At 36.1% G+C, this 7,107-nt stretch overlaps 1 pseudogene; it reads right to left on the minus strand.

The window, feature by feature from the left end:
• Positions 1-1,399: 1,399 nt before the first annotated feature.
• On the minus strand, positions 1,400-4,180 carry LOC107578276 (UDP-glucuronosyltransferase 2B13 pseudogene; annotated as a pseudogene).
• Positions 4,181-7,107: the final 2,927 nt, after the last annotated feature.

Consider the following 7,107-nt stretch of genomic DNA (forward strand, 5'->3'; position numbering starts at 1 on the left):
AAGGGTCCCTAATGAAATGCAAAGAGCAGCCTACAGCAATAAAGTTCAAAGTGCAAAGTTCATTTGTATATTGACTATATGGCAGAACAGATGTTTTTAAAATGCACACTTTTACTCACCTGTAAATTTGCTTGTGATACTTAGTCTACAGAGAATAATTTCTACTATTTCAAGACTGTGACTATATCTATGCACACTAGTTTACTATAAAACAACATAACTACTGATTAAAGAGTAATTTGGCTCTGCGCCCATTTAACTGTTTGTTATCAGTATCTGGACTGTGACCTTGAGAGAAAGCAATGAGGGAATGAGATCACATATGCAATACATAAACTCAAAAGGAGTTCAGTCTGTTGAATATTGTGAACATGCTGCATGCAAAGGCAAACATCTCAGTAATAAATGATTAGATTATACACACCTTTACTTTCTACAGCAGCCTACAGCTTTTTTCACATTATTAAAGACAGACAAAATTGTATAATGGTAGTGATGTTTAAAATGTTCAGTGAATGACGTTTGTGAACTATGTATTTCTCCATTATTTTATCTACATTCTATATAGGCCTATAAAATACGATAAAGAGAACCCAACGAAACGGCAATGTCTTTGGGTTATTTCAATATTACCTGTTCACTTCTAGAGGGTGCTCCAGGCTGGATGTGTTTTGCTGAGAAGGAGTCACGAATAAAAAAAAATGCTGTTGCCACTATCCTGGTGTTTTATGTGTTCCTAAAACAACAATAGCTATGATCAGGGTTATAATAGCATATTGATGCAAACATAACTGAAAAAAATAACAAAATAACATGGTTTCTATTACTGCATGTATTGCTCGATTGTCTTCACATGCAACGCTTGTAATTTACACCCCCAAAAAGAGTTTCTAAAAGATTTTCGATGATTTCATCCAAAGACTCATCCAGAAGTTTGATTTCCTTGTAACGTCAAGAAAGATAAAAACCATTCTTCAAGGTGGTGGGGATGGGGATGGTGCAACATAATAGAGCTAAACAGAAAACAGGTGAAAAATACTTTTTTCTCCGGACATGTATAAAGCCTTTCGGGAAAAATATGCATAGACAGTGGAGGAATTCAATATTTATTACTCCATTAAATGTATGGCAACTTTTGTAATGAGAAATTCGAATGCAATTTCAATGAAAAACAAGCATTTTAAAATATGCATATATTTAATATTTCCTTCCCATTACACATTTAACAGAATAAAAACAATAAAAAAAAAATTTATGCAAGTGATCTACTTCATATAAAAATGTGTCACTCAGTTTTCCTTTTTTTGTTGCAGCACTTGACACACAGATATCTAACTGTTAAAAATACAGAGAGCGTGAATATCAAAACAACTGCGAACAATGTAACTGCGACATCTACTGAGTAATAGGAGTACCAAGGCAGTTTGTAGGATTCTGAATGAAGGTGAGCAGCACCTTTGTGTCTCATTACAAACTCAATCCAGAAGAGCGCACTGTCCAAAGTTTTAACTGGTGTATCTCTGTGCAAATGAGACCGTCTCTGCATATTCAGTCTGTAGGATGGATCAATGATTACAAAAACTTTAGTCTTTGGATGCCCTAGAAGATCGTTCTGTGGCATCCAGTCAACCAGGAATGTGTTGTTGCCCAAAGCAGATGGTCTTTTTCCAGTGTCTCTCCAAAGAACCTTTTGAGGGAGCTGAGCAAAAGCAGCCGCTATTTCCGCTGTTATCTCATCTGGTAAGACACTGATAAATGATCCTAAAGACATGATAATGACTCCATGCTCTCCAGAACTTTGCATTAATACTTCTAGGTCATGTGGAAGGTCCTTCGCTGGTTTGTACTGGAAGCCACTAATGTAGATGATATTTGGCATTGTTGGACGTGGAAATTCAAAAACAAAATCAACCCTCATGAGCCATATGTCAGCCCTCTGGAGAAGTTCATGAAAATGCAAAGGTGGATAGAAGTATGTCACAAAGTGCTTGGTACTGTGGCACGTTAAAATGGGTGTACAGAATGTGCACTAGAAAACAGAAATAAAATTTTTTTACTCTTTGAAAAAAATTCATTTTGTCTGTGTTTCAAGATCCTGTGATAGGGATGTAGGACAGTGGTGAAGGAGCGATGTCAAAGTGTCCTTCTCCAGTAGCACTCCGTTTCAGATTATATACCATGTGTATCTTGAGTTTATGAGCCAAGAGAATTCCTGCACCCCACACCGGATCAGTGAGCACCAGATCGTACTGTTTTTCTTTCAGTGTTGTCAGAATTTCCTCACTTTCAAATATGTTTATTATAAGCTGACATATCATTTCATGGGTTTTATAAATGACATGAATCACATCCAAATGCAGCCATACAGCGCTTAGCCAATTGTTCTTTCCTCTTTCATAGTATATTACTTTGTTGAGCATGTCTTCTACAAATTCTTCATCCATTCCTTTGGTGTTATGTATGGTTATAGAGCTGTAATAAGTTGAGTTCTCCTTTACGAACCAGCTGTTGTATGTGCGTATTACATCAACGTTGTGCCCTTGACCATGTAAAGCCTTGATAAGGACTTCCATGTTCACCCAGTGACTTCCCTCCAAAGGTACCACCGAGATTTTGCCACCATCACAGAGAGAACCAAAACAGATTACAACTGTTATCCAGAGTGGGCCAGAAAGCGTGTTTTTAGAAAATGGTGTCATCTTGCCTGTAAGTGACAAAATAATTGGATAACTTAAAATTGGATGTTATTATTATATGTTGTCAACACTGTGCAATACTGTATAGTCAATGAGGTTAAGAAACAGACTGTCCATACAATTGATACTTTTTAAATAACCTATTAAACAAGTTGGGATTTGGAGAACATGCCGTAATATTTTCAGTTCCATTTATTTGTGTCATCTCAAGTTTACACCCACAAGGTGAGCGACTCAAGAATATTCATGATGTCCAGCTGAGTGGAACCAAAAATCTCAGGACAACACTTTAGGTTTTTACCAATGCAAATGCAAAAAAATAATTAAAAAAATAAAGCTAATAGTAAAAGCAAAAATTATTTTTGTTACCTCAATGGATAACTGCCATTTTCACTCCCTCTATTACTTTTGACATTCTCTAAATTGTGACTTACAAAATGATTTTTGAAAAAATTGACAAATAATTTGAATACAATTTTCCCTCAGGCTAACTCAATTTTTATGTAAAACATCACCATTGGGTCCAAACTAACCTTCAGGGTATTGTAAGAGGAGTTCATACAAATTCGCCACCAAATCATCATGACAGAGTTTTGGTACTTTTCCATTTGGTCAAGACTTCCTATTTGGAGATTGATCTGACCCAGTCAGCTCTGAAAATATTGTCGTGATTTTTGTAAGATTTTATTGTATTTGTTTAAATTTACTTATAAAGAACATCCTCATAAAGTCCATTACCACTACCTACCAGTGTCACATTAGAGCTACTAAATTATTGCAAAGAAAAAAAAAATAATTCTTGAAACTTGCTGAACATGATCTGAAATTGCAGACCGCTCAAATAATGCAAATCTCACATTAATAAACATCCTTTCAAAAGTTATAGGCTATTTTAACCCTTAAATTGTAGATTACTTGCATATAATGTGCTTCTGCTTTTTCAGTGCTGATATCTTTATCTTGGCATGTTACTCTTTGACCAAATTATTAGCATTGTATTTGCAACATGACATTTTGTGATTATTCAAAATGCAGTGAGTAGCCAACAGCAAGACAGTTCAAAGTGCAAAGTTTGTTTGTAACATGATCTTTATGGCACAGATGTCACATATATAAGTTGTTAGTGATATCAGTTCTACAGAGAACTAGCCTAGTTGTAGCCTACTTTTCAACAATATGACATGCACAAAACAAAATAACTATTTTTGTTATTCTGTATCAGTATGGACTGCGAACTTGAGAAAGAACAATGAGGGAATAACAGTTAACTTGCGGGAATGCATGAATTTAAAATAATTTAATCTGTTGCATTTTGTGAACACGGACTGAATGCCACACACACAGGTAAAAGTCTCTGTAATAAGTCTGTACTATTAGATCATACACACTTTGACAGAAAGAGCACCAGCCCAAGCAGTTAAAACACAGAGTTGCGACAGTCCAATAGATTTCCACTGGAATCGGATAATGCGGAAGTAACGTTATTTCCAAACACCGCTGCGTCTGAAAGCTAAAAAAATGCTGCCTCCGCAGGCAGCTTACGGAAGGCAATAATAAGACACATTTAAATCATCAAACAACTGATTTGAGATTTTTTTAGTGTAGTAATTAATTAAAGAAATTACGGCCTTTTTCACATTTTAACGCATTAACTGATCTCTCATGAATCTAGTCAGTGTAGTGGTATTTTTGTGGACGTTTATTTTTTATTTTTGTAAATGTTTATGAACTTTTAATTGCATGCAATTTTTTGGTTATTTTGGCTCTGTCCTTCACATATTAGATTTTAAATGAAATTATAAATTTAAAATACAGCCTTTCCGTTTTAGGATGCATTATGAGGATATTATTTGTTAAAAAGCAAACACAATTTTAAATATTTATTTAGGTTTATAGATGCTTGTTCAGATCAATATTGGTCTTCAGTCTTTGAGCAGATTTGGTAAGATGAGAGACATACATGATAGTACAGTGCAGGTTGCTCCTACTGGAAGAGGGCTTGAGAATTATTCAGAGAGCATGAACAAAGTAGCATTTATAAGGCGTTCATGATATGCTGAAAGAGCTTATCACAGTGTTAGCTGTACGCTGCACCATCCTATGCTACCCGTCTCACTCAGAGCAAAATGAAATTATTGCATGCATTTCAGAAGAGATCACAAAAACATAAAAGGAATAATTTTAAGTATGCATGCTGTGATGGCAGATGAGGCATGGAACAGGCACATGTCAAACCTACGGGCAAATTTATGGAAAATTAGGCAATAACTGAAATAAATATTAAAAGAAATAATAATATATATATATTTACTGGTGAGTATTTATTCATTTTTCATATCTAGTTAATCTCCAAAGGTTATGTTCGAAATAATCTTGGACTACTATCAGTTTAGCTGGTGCAGCTGTCAACAATATGTTGAGTATGTCAGGTGAAGTCATTGCTGTAACTGACAGCTTCTATGCTATTCTGCAGTGTCTTGACAAAATTTCAACACCAGTGGATATAGGCCTCTGGTCAAGACTCAAGTTTAACACTGTCTACATGCTGCTGATGTTTTGTTAACTTCTTTCCATCACTGAAGGCCTCCATGATTACATGCAGAGGGTTACTGCAGACCTGGGACAAGCAGTTCGGCACAAAACAACAGGCTACAGCTCAACAACAGAGAGCTGCAGAGCCTTGTGTGAGGCGAATAACATTCCAGAACCTTCTGTAGGTTTAAGATGGAAACAGAAGAAGCTGGATGATTATGTGGTGGAGAGGAATGTAGGTCCTAAATGCTGTCTCCTCCACACAATTATCTAGCCTCTTGCATTTCTTGTGTTTCTGTTCTACATTGTAGGACAGCCTCAGAAATTAGTTCCTCAGATGACCTCAGATGTATAGCCTATAGGCTTACTGCTCTTGTTTGACTGAATGATGCAAGAGATGGACAATCATTTCTAAGGAGTAAGAGCTGATATTATTAAGGGCACTCAAGCCTGCCATCTAGCAACAGACACCTTTCCTGATGATGAATGTCTCAGGATTCTTCTATAATTTCTGTTGAGGTATTAAATGGAGTTGCAGGCAGAGAAGCTCATGGTGACAAAGATCTCTTGAAAAGAAGGAAGGAGAAGGAAGTAATTCATGACATAGTCAAGCTGCTAAATACTGACATGTTCCCTATACTGAATGTAGCATTTCAAGTAGCACTGAGAGTACCAATAGTAGTTGCAGATGTGAACCTTCTTTTAGTGCTGTCGACTGCTTACATGTTTAAGAAATGCAATGGAACAAGACAGGCCTAACCTTGAAGTGATTGTGTGCAGTGGAGAATTTGGCTTCTGTTTACCATGACGTGATACACAGATTTCAAATTGATTTCTTGCAAGACAAAGTCGTATACTACCACCATCAAAGCCACAGAGAATCAGATTCAGACAGAAACGTGAAGCAGTGAGGGAGAAAGGCGAAAAAAACACTTGTAATGTTTTATTTGTTAACCTTAGTTACTGCATTAACAGTGAGCTAAGAACATTATTTCACGGCACTTATTCTTTGAAAATTTATCAAAATTCTATTATTCATTGTTTGCTCATTAGTTTGTAATGTATGTAAAAATGAACACTAATGAACACTAACACTAAGTCACAGTCAAAGAGTAGAAAAGTGTAAAGGGATTGCAAGAAAAAGGAGTGGTGAGAGGGGAGGAGAAAGGAGAAACACGTGGATAAAATGTATGGAGAAGACAAATGGAGCACATATGAAAAAGAAATGGATATTACAAGAGAAATGAAGATGTTAGATTATAGAAGAATCCAGAAATATGTGCAATTTCACACGTGAATTGTGCATCTTGGTCGTTTCCACCACTGTTCAGACTCATATACCTGACCAATTACAGACAATGTGCGTATCTACTTGTAATTACATTACTGTAATATTTAACAGAAACATTAGTTTGATTGTTTACATTTCCCCCCCACTAAAACCACTCTCCATTTGGAGTACACATTGTGTACAAGAAATGAAAAAAAAACTGAAAGTTAAAAATGTAAAGTTTATAATGATTTAAAAACGTTCAGTTTGCTCAATAAACTTCCAATAATGAATTCCACGACTATTCCGTGACAAAACTGTAAACACTTTTCACTATACCAAGCAATTATGGATATAGACTTTTTGAGTTGGCTGAGGAGCTTAATATTACATTTGACCAATCTATGTTCAAGACCCCCTGTGCCCCCCACACACATCTCCACATCACTTTTCTGTCTCCCTCTGGTGGTGTGATGCTTTCCTAGTGGTCTTGGCCATGTTGGTCATGTTAGGGCATGTTCCAGCTCTTAAGTTTTTTGGTCAGATTTACCTTTGAGAGTCATTTTGTCATGCCTTTGCCCTACATCTCATCTAGTTTGGAGATGATCG

This window comes from Sinocyclocheilus grahami, unplaced genomic scaffold, assembly GCF_001515645.1.
Source record: "Sinocyclocheilus grahami isolate Dianchi unplaced genomic scaffold, SAMN03320097.WGS_v1.1 scaffold9518.1, whole genome shotgun sequence".
Taxonomy (NCBI): Eukaryota; Metazoa; Chordata; class Actinopteri; order Cypriniformes; family Cyprinidae; genus Sinocyclocheilus; species Sinocyclocheilus grahami.